We start from the raw sequence: 9755 nt of genomic DNA, 5'->3' as shown, positions 1-9755 counted from the left end.
TCTATTTTGCCCTTTCTGTTAATAATTTTTTTAAGAGCAAGTTATATAGTTATGCTAAAACTTCTATGCTTATTGTTGAAAAAGAAACAGGCCCCAAATGGAGTCCCCTGTGCTAATTCCACCAATTTGAGACTTAATATCTAACTTAATTGCAGCTTCAACCTCTCCCCAGAGAAGAATTTTAACCAGTCAATCTGGAGTTACCTGGTCAGCACTAGTGAGGTAATCTGCATGATAGACTCCTGCACTTCCCTAATGGAAGGTGACTTTGCCACAAACAATCTACCCTTTGTATTAACTTCCTCGCCCCACCCCCTCCTGCCAATAAATCTTCCATTTTGTACAGCTCCTTAGTGCTCCTTTGTATCTACTAGGTGAGATGCTGCCTCATTCATGAATCACTGAATAAAGCCAATAACATCTTTAAAATTTACTCAGTTGGGTTTTGTTTTTTAACACCACCAGTAAGTATATCTTAGTATATCTACTTTATTTAATAAACTAAACTGAGATCATCCACAGATGATAATCAATAGTAAAAATAATAGAAATTTAAATTGATCACAGTGTATTTCTTACTCATTTTAGTGTCTTAACAAAGGTTACTGGTGTCTTATATAAGATATGAAGATTTTGTTTTTCTCAAATTGAATTGAAAGAATACTTCTGTTTAACTTCTGTTTCTTCTTCTTATACTGTCATTTATGGGCTTTTGAAGAGCTTTTTGAAGTTAAATCCATGTGTATTTGACATTCTCCACAGCTCTGAATTTCTTTAACTATAAATACAAATATAAAGAAAGTTTGAATCATCACCCAGGTCACCAATGATAAAATATGATTCCAATTTAGTCAGGGCTCTACCTCATGTATATATAGACAAGTCTTCAGTTCATACTTAAAACACTTATTTTAAGTGAATAGAAAATGAAATAAACAAATCTTGAGTTTGAAAGATAAAACTCTGTAGTTTGCCCCTAATTCTCCTGTAAACTGAGTTGTGTAATCCCATAATGTTTCTGGAATTTTATAAAGAAAGACCCATTGCATCATAATATTGTCTTTGTTTCTTTCAGGTTCTCATTTTTAAAAATCAAAGTCTAAAGATAGGGTTGAGTGTTTAAAATTAAAATGTTTCATCACTTCAAATTCTGTGACTGTTCCTTTTCTTATACTGTTTAGTGTCTTGCAGGCAAACCTGTCCCAATTACACACAAACAGATTTGTCATTCCTGGTCTCTGAAATAGCTTGATATATATTTGGAGATAGAAAGTGTATATATTTGTATTTATGTGGGATTGGAGATGCTAAGTAGAACTGTGCTCACACTCTGGATAGGGATCTTTAATAGGAAAATAGTCATTTTAGAACCTGATCCATGAACCTGTTTCTCCATTACATATTTGTTTATTTTAGAACTTATTTAAGAAAACAAAGGAGATATTTAGCTCCCTGACATTTTGAAATAAGCTCTTATGTGGGTATCCAACACCACAATGCAGGAATTTTTGTAAATGTCTAGGGAAAAAAAAAGAAAGAAATTACTGTTCTCAATTACTCCTTCTTTTCTCCTCTCTGTTACACTGTGCTAGGTATAGATATCCTATATTATCCCTGACTAAGAATTGTAAAATGTTATACTATTAAAGTGGTAGAATTTGTGCCCTTCCTGAGAGTACATCCTATTGACAAAGCCCTGCACCAAACATGGATCTTTAAATGGAGGAAATATTTGATATTTTTATATGACCTTCCTAAAAGTCTATACCTTGATAAAGGGAGACAGAAAGAGATAATGGGAACCATCAAGAATATAGGCAGAAAGGTAGCTTAAAAAGTATATTTGTTTTTGATTCATTTGATACTCAAAGAAAAGTTGGCCTTATTATCAATGTTCTTAACTTGATACTTACTCTGCCCCTTCATAGCTGTTAAAAAGATTAAAAGTCATGATCACAGCACTTGAAAAGAACAATGCAAATTCATTTTGGCTAATTTGATATCTTAAAATAGACTATCATAAAAATCACTCCAGAAAGATGAGAATCTATTTTTAAATGCTTCCAGAAAAAAAAAGCAGTCTATCTTCTTTAGTTTATCTGTCCTGACCAAGAAGAAAAAGACTGCCTAATTCTAAATCTAATTTTTAATTCTGCTATTTAATCTCATACTTTTATGCTGGATCTTAGTGAAAATGTGAACTTACTACTCTCAAACTCTTATTTTCTTTCAGTTTCTGCATCCCCTTTTCTGGTTTTGATTACTCAAATCATGGTCCCTGCACAGTTGACATAGAATCACCTCACATGTTGTTTAGAATGCAGATTCCTACAGACCAGAATATTTGGAAGTATAACAGAGAACCTACCTTTTAATATTTTTTTTCAAATAGTTAATGATCTAATATTTTTAATGCTCAGAACCATTTTGTACTGATTACTCGTGAATTTGCCCTAATGTTTTAATTATCATAATTATAATTTTACCATGAATTCTCATCAAATTACCTCCTTAAATTATTCATCATATTCTGATGATACCAACCAATAAAAACTTAGAATTTTGTCATAATTGTTCAAAATAGTCATTCCACCCCATTGGATCTATAAAGTCATTCAACAAATCCAACCTATATCTATTGAGCACTTTTTCTAGTGTTCTATATATTAAACATACAGCAATAAAACACATAAACAATAACTCATTCCCTTGTGCCACTTACTTTCTAGTAAGGAAGGGCACAGGCAATGAATGAATGAGTAAAACTAAGACGATAGTGCTAAGCAGAGTGACATTTGTGTGATATGCCCACTGGAGAGTTTTAAGCAAATAATGACCTGGTTTCATCAATTTTGAAAGTCTTTCTTCTCTCTGTAGAACATATTGCAGGAGCAAGGACACAAGTAGGGAAACCAGACAGAAATTACTGCAATAATATCAGGAAGAAATGATGATCGCTTGGACCAGGGTTACAGTGTGATTCTGGATATATTTTATAGATTCAGTAATATATTCTGATATTTGAATATGGGATATGAGAAATAAGTCATGTTTCCTCCAAGGTACTTTTGACCTCAATAACTGCAACTGGAGGGTTTGCATTGAGTCAAAGAACACTACAGGTAGAACCAGTTTGGAGAGATCAACAGATCGATTACCAACATGTCCAGTCTACGAATTCTATGAGACAATCAAGTGGAAAAATCAAGTATCCAGATAGAAAGAGGGGTCTCCTGGTCAAATGAAAAATTCAGACTGGATCATATAAAGGCATTTAAAAGCATCAGACCGGATTAAGTCAAGAACAGAAAGAAGAGAAGTAGCCCAAAGAAAGTCTCTGGAGAAATCCATTTCAAAGTTCTGGTACCAAAGCAATGAGTAGGGGCTCTCATGCCCTGTTTCAAATATTATTTACAGGTCAACTTAAGATATAGAATAAGAATTCCCCCATTAGATTTATCAACATGGAAGAATTGGTGATTTTGCTGTGAGCATTTTTAGTGAAGTAGAGGATGAGAAGTTATAGCCTGGTTAGAATGAATTTAATAGAAAATAAGAAGAAAATTTGTCTTTTGAGAATACATACTTGCCACAGTGCCTGGGTGGCTGAGTCTGTTAAACTAATGACTCTTGATTTTGCCTCAGGTCATGATCTCAGGGTCCTGGGATTGAGTCCCTTGCCTGACTCTGTGCTCAGCGTGGAGTCTGCTTGTCCCTCTCCCTCTGCTCTTCCCCTTGCTCATTTGCTCTCTCTCTCTCAAATAAATAAAAAACATTAAAAATATATATAAATATGTATACACACACACACACACACACTTGCCACGCTCAGTTTTGCACTTTCCATGTCATTCAATGAACAACCTATAATTTCTGCTTTTTCTCAACCCAGATCACTTCAATTGATAGATTAAATATAAATATACACTTACAAATATTTATTTTTTTATTGATGATTCACAGTCTACATTATCTGCCTCGTTGTTACTGGGAACTTTGATAAAATTAAATCTATCCTATATTTCCTAACATGATTTCTGAAAATTTTTTATACAGTTGGATGTACTCCTATTTGCAAGATATATAGTTTTATGTATATTTATATTTAATATTTATATAAAATATACTTATATATAATTGAATAAGTAATGTTTTTATATATAAGTAAGATGACATGTCAACAGATTTACGGCAACTTTATCTTATTTATTTTCTATTAACTCAGTTGAATTTTTCAACTTTTCTAACAACCAAATGCAACATGTACAAAACTAAGTACAACATTTTCTACCACAAACCACCTCTTGGCTTGTCTGACACTATTAATAGCAGCATTGTAACATTTCAAAAAACTTAATTTTCTGAGGACCGTTTAAGTTGAATAAAATAAACTAAACTCCATTTGTGGATGCTTAAAATATATAGGGAGAGCAATATATGTCAATAACATGAGCAAAATAATGACTTATGTCAACAGTTCAATAAGTTAATTCTATTTAAAAATGCAGTAATTTACCATCTTTAAAACTATTCCCATCCCAAGTGGTTAAAATACATTTTAAGAAACAAAGGTACCAACTCTTAGCTATCCAAAATCCTCAGTTCTACAGAATGAAACACTTTCAAGTATTATCTTTCCCAGACTGCAGATTAAAATTTGCTAGTAACTTAAATAATAAAATTTAATTCAAATATTCACAGACACGTTCACATTTATTATTTCAACTGTTTAATTTTCCTCTGTGTGCATGTATTAATTAATTAATGTGCTGGCCTTCCTGTGTGATGACTTGCTTAGAAAGGTAGAATTATTAATAAAGAATATTTCTCTTGCTTTAGCATATTTAGGGCAAAGACCAAATGCTTGAAATATTTAAACTTATTTTAGCTTATGACAAGCCTAAAAAGAGCAGGAAATGTGTCCCAGATACACTATATAAGATAAAAATTGAGAAAGCAGTGACACAAAACCTGGCCAAGAAATAAATAATGCACACACACAAAAATAATTTTTTAAAGTCCATTTCCTTTTAACACTGGGATAACTAAAGAGAAAAACATCCTCCTCCTCTCCTTCTCCCACCTCCTTTTCCTCTCTTCTTCTCCCTCCTCATAGTGGTAAGTTGAGTAGACTCAAAACTTCAGAATATATATAAAGGTCATATAACCATTTGAAGAAAGAAAGATTCTGTCTTAATTTAAGAGCTGCTACTGGGGGATCCCTGGGTGGCTCAGTGGTTTAGCACCTGCCTTCGGCCCAGGGTGTGGTCCTGGAGTCCCAGGATGGAGTCCCGCATTGGGCTTCCTGCATGGAGCCTGCTTCTCCCTCTGCCTGTGTCTCTGCCTCTCTCTCTCTCTCTGTCTCTCATGAATAAATAAATAATATATATATATTTAAAGACCTGCTACTGGAATCCAAAAGAATCACATTCCTTTAAAAAAATACATTAGCAAAATACTTTGGGGAAAAAGCATACTTTAGTAGTCTATAATGAACTACTGATTTCTACTTATCATCCTCATGAATTGCAGTAATCCTTATTTGAAAAAGTGGTTGGGGAAACTATATCTTCTATTGTCAACATCTTAATTCTGTAAGAACATTCTTCTCCATACAGATATGAACTAGGTCGGTTATGCCTTAGACATGATAGACAGAGTAAGTCAGATATAATGTTATAGTATAATACGAATATGTTATTATACCAACCCCATTGTAAAATAAAATTCTGAATATGTGTTTAATGGAAGAAGGAATCCAAAAGGCAAAAGTGCTTAGGGCTTAGGTATTCATAATGTGACCATGGACTCTGAATTGAATCATTCAAACCATGTCCCATGCTTATTCTATTACCAGATGGAGAGAAATTTCCTCCTCCTTTTTGCTAAAAGTAAAGCTAAGCCCCTTCACCTTTGAGTTTCTAAGAGAAACTTAGAAACAAAAGGAAACAAAAGGTAGGAAGAGGTTTTGAAATCATACTATTTATATTTCTTCTTATTTAAAAAAATTTCATTCTACTTCTGAAAGGTTCTTTGGTCAATAGACACAGATCTACTACCTTGAAAACTGCAGAAACAGACAAATGTATCCCCTCTGCAGAGGACAGTATACAGCTCAGAAGCAAGGTGGAATATGCAAAGATCACATGCTTTGGATTCATATGTTATATCTCAGCTCTGGTGATTTTTTTTAAAGATTTTATTTATTTATTCATGAGAGACAGAGAGAGACAGAGAGAGAGAGAGAGAGAGAGAGAGAGAGAGAGAGAGGCAGAGACACAGGCAGAGGGAGAAGCAGGCTCCATGCAGGGAGCCGGATGCGGTACTTGATCCTGGGATTCCAGGACCACGCCCTGGGCCGAAGGCTGACGCTAAACTGAGTCACCCAGGGATCCCTAGCCCTGGTGATTTTAAGTGTATAAGTTTTGGTAATTTTCATAACATCTCTATTCCATCTTTTCCCAGTATGTTAAAAGAAAAGTGTCATGTGCTGTAACAGGATTTTTATGTATGTAACTGGCAATGCCTAGCTCAAAGAGGCATTTTCTTCAATATCTGTATAGCAGCAAATGTCTCCACTCTTCACCAAACTGCTCAGAACAAGAGCTCTTGGGGTTCCTGGGTAACCCATTCGGCCATGATCCCAGGGTCCTGAGATAGAGTCCCACATCAGGCTCCCTGCTTATCAGGGAGTCTGCTTCTCCCTATGCCCCTCCCCCTGCTCATGCTCTCACACTCTCTCTCTCCCAAATAAATATTTATTTATTTATCTCCCAAATAAACAATATATTTCTTCTGGACCATATTATTAGACTTCAAATAGCTCTTTGTTAACTCTTTATTCTATAATATGTATGCTACTTAGATGCTGAGTTATTTTTTTAAATATAAATCAAATCAAAATATCACCAATGCTTCCAAAAGAGTACACATCATTTGTAAGATATGGCCTTCAAAATATTCCATGATATGGCCTTTATCTCTCTGACTTCAGGTCTTAACTTTCTAGCTGAAATGGGTCTTTTAGACTTCCATTTAAATTTATGTGAACTGTCTAGATATTTTCACACTTTTTCTGTAAACCTAAAACTTTTCTAAAATAAAAAGTTAAATAATTATATATTTTTAAAGATTTTATTTATTTATTCACGAGAGACACAGAGAGAGAGAGAGGTAGAGACAGGCTGAGGAAGAAGCAGGCTCTCCACAAGGAGCCTGGTGTGGGACTCGATCACAAATCCTGGGATCACGCCCTGGGCCAAAGGCAGATGCTCAACCACTGAGCCACCCAGGCCTCCCCGGTTCACATATATTTTAATTTTTTTTAATTTTTATTTATTTATGATAGTCACAGAGACAGAGAGAGAGAGGCAGAGACACAGGCAGAGGGAGAAGCAGGCTCCATGCACCGGGAGCCCGACGTGGGATTCGATCCCGAGTCTCCAGGATCGCGCCCTGGGCCAAAGGCAGGCGCCAAACCGCTGCGCCACCCAGGGAACCCGGTTCACATATATTTTATACCCATTTCCTCTATCACTCGCATTTAACATCAGTGTGGAATATTTGTCATAATTAATGAGCCAATATTGATAACATTATTATTAAGTTCTATAATAAGATGTTCTCAGTTTTCACTTAATGTACTTTTTTACTCTAGGGTATCATCCGGATATGATACAACTAAATGCTACATTACATTTAGTTGTTACATCCCTTTATGTATCTCCTGATGTGATAATTTCTCAGACTTACATGACCATGATGGGTTTAAGGATTATTGGTAAGGTATATTGAAGGATGTCCCTCAGTTGGAATTTTTCTGATACTTTTGTCATGACTAAACTGAAGTCATGAAATTTAACAGAAAGACCACAGAGGGATCTTTTTACAAAAAAAGATAAACATGTAAAACCAAACTGATTTTCTGATAATACTTATGACCAATGCTTTGTATCTTGAAACAGCAATATTATTATTTTCATCAACATGTTCAGCGACTGTGTGTGCATATGGGAAAAAAAAGCAAAGCAAAACACAGATAGCATGTGATTCTTATCTCACAATTCATCAACGGTACATGATACCAACACAATTAACCACTATTGATGCTACTATTCATGACTTTACTAAGATCATTTTTGTCAGTTCTCCCCACTGCAATCTTACGCTCCCCCTACTTCCATAATGCGTTCTTGGAAAGGAAGTCATAATATGCATCCCACACTGAAGAGATACAGAATTATGCTCTGCTTCCTTGAGTATGGAATATCTACATAAATTACTTGGGATTCTTTCTAATGGGATATTTGCCTATTCTCATTAATACATTCATAATAGTATAGATTTATGGATATTTAAATTTGAGGTTTTAATTCAAAACCATTTTATCATGTTGCTCATATAGTTCCATCTTTAATGACTCTCCCTTTGACACACCTCATCATTTTATGTTCTTTTGTTTTTTGGGGGAAGTTGTTAGCATTTGTTTGCCTTCTGGCCCCATAAGATGCTCCAGTACTCATTTTTTGTATTCCCTGCACCACTCATAGAATCAACAATTTCTCCATGAAGCCCTTAATACTCTTATTGGAGGATGGAGTATGGTTTTGGGAACCAAGATCTGGGTACTAGGTATGCTCATTGTTACCAAGGTGTCATTATTTCTATGCCTTCTCTACTGGCAGAACAATGCAATCCATGGACATGTTAACTCATGTTTGCACATGTATCAGTACCTATTTCTCTTTGTATCTGAATATAAATATTAAAATAAATGAGTTGATACTATGTATTCAACTCTAGTGCTCTTGGATGTTTCCAATCTTCTTCCCTTGCTTTTCTGTAACCTGCCATCATAGCAGTGAAACTGAGATCAACCATACACCTGTCATTAACTTAATTGTACAGTGTACATGTAAAATGTGTCCAGAATTGTTAATCCATATCCCCATGAAAAACAACTTTGCCAGCTAAGGTGCTATATCCAGTTCATTTTGCCTTTAGTTCTACAGACCCTACTCATTTCCAAAGTGACTTAGGTCAGCACCCTTTTATCTCAACACTTTCACAGAGGTTATTTCATATGTTCTTTAGATATTTTATCACAGTCCACATTGCATCCTGACATCCAACTCCTAAATGATTTCTTAAATTTGCATACATTAAGATCCACTGCTTGTGCTGTAAAGTCATGTGGGTTTTGATTAATGCATTGTGCTATATCTATACTATTATATTCACATACAGAATACTTTCACCATCCTAAATTTCCAGTGTTTACCTATTCAATCCATCTTCTCCCCAAATTCCTGTTTCCCATCTCTGCATTCTTGTCTCTGCTAGAATTTCATTTTTGTTTATTTTGTCTTGATAGTTCATTTCTTTTTATTGCTAAACAGTGTGTCATTGTACGACTGTACCTCAGTTTATTCATTTACAGATTTATGCATTTATTTATTGAAGGATAGCTTGATTGTTTCTACTTAGGGGCCATTATGAACAAAGGCTCTATAAACATTCACATACAGGTTTTGGCTGGAAATACGTTTTCTTTTTTTTTTTTTTTTTTTTATTATTTATTTATGATAGTCACAGAGAGAGAAAGAGAGGCAGAGACACAGGCAGAGAGAAGCAGGCTCCATGCACCGGGAGCCCGACGTGGGAATCGATCCTCGGTCTCCAGGATCGCGCCCTAGGCCAAAGGCAGGCGCCAAACCGCTGCGCCACCCAGGGATCCCTGGAAATACGTTTTCAAT

General features: G+C 35.1%; 1 long non-coding RNA gene across 1 annotated transcript in view; it reads left to right on the top strand.

The window, feature by feature from the left end:
• Nucleotides 1-344: 344 nt before the first annotated feature.
• Nucleotides 345-9755, top strand: part of LOC118352604 (uncharacterized) — a 30367-nt gene continuing 20956 nt past the window's right edge. The window contains exon 1 of the long non-coding RNA XR_004809973.2: nt 345-464. This is a non-coding gene — a long non-coding RNA (uncharacterized LOC118352604). The remainder of the gene's footprint in view (nt 465-9755) is intronic.

This window comes from Canis lupus, chromosome 27 (genome assembly GCF_003254725.2).
Source record: "Canis lupus dingo isolate Sandy chromosome 27, ASM325472v2, whole genome shotgun sequence".
Taxonomy (NCBI): Eukaryota; Metazoa; Chordata; class Mammalia; order Carnivora; family Canidae; genus Canis; species Canis lupus.
Note: the sequence above shows the minus strand (reverse complement) of the source record. Positions and strands in the feature narration are given on the sequence as shown.